Below are 624 nucleotides of genomic sequence, written 5' to 3' on the forward strand. Positions count from 1 at the left end.
CAACATAACCACTACTCCATCTGCTGGCCCCGATCTTTTGTATATTTTGGTAGGCACCAGTGTAGACCTCTAAAGCTTTGCCATGAACTAACATTTCAGTTGTGATAAATTCTGAAAATATAATCCTTATATTCTTTCCTTTCTACCTTTCAGAATTGTCAGTAGTTTCTAGATGACGAGTCATTCAGGTAGCATCCACTGTAGCTCTCTAATTCGGTTTCTGCTTGTGAAATAACATGTGGATCACATGAGTTTCTCTGATGTGTTCTTTCTGAGTTAACTGCTTAGCTCCTTGATTCCGTGCTGTTAATGTGGCTTCGAGGTCATCCCATTTCATTTTTACGATGGTTCCATAAGCTTTCAAAGGTTCAAATACTTTGGCATCATGTCTTTTCAACCTTGGCTTGTCAATAATCCTGAAGTTTGGCAAACTTATCAGCCAAGTTTTTCAGGCCTGGCTTTAAATTTGGGGTCTCTGTAGAAGTGTACATGTTGATTTCATTCACCAAGGGTCTGCTTTGTCTCATAGCCTGGCAGTTTTCTGCACACAGGCAGCAAAGGTTTAGGACAGATCTCCAAAATGCTTCCCCATCTTTCTTTTTTATCTTTTTTTTTTTTTGGAGA

At 39.3% G+C, this 624-nt stretch overlaps 1 pseudogene; it reads right to left on the minus strand.

The window, feature by feature from the left end:
• Nucleotides 1-15: 15 nt before the first annotated feature.
• Nucleotides 16-592, minus strand: LOC102470664 (protein FAM92A pseudogene; annotated as a pseudogene).
• Between the last annotated feature and the right edge of the window lie 32 nt (nt 593-624).

Source organism: Tupaia chinensis, unplaced genomic scaffold, assembly GCF_000334495.1.
Source record: "Tupaia chinensis unplaced genomic scaffold, TupChi_1.0 Scaffold128745_1, whole genome shotgun sequence".
Classification (NCBI taxonomy): domain Eukaryota; kingdom Metazoa; phylum Chordata; class Mammalia; order Scandentia; family Tupaiidae; genus Tupaia; species Tupaia belangeri.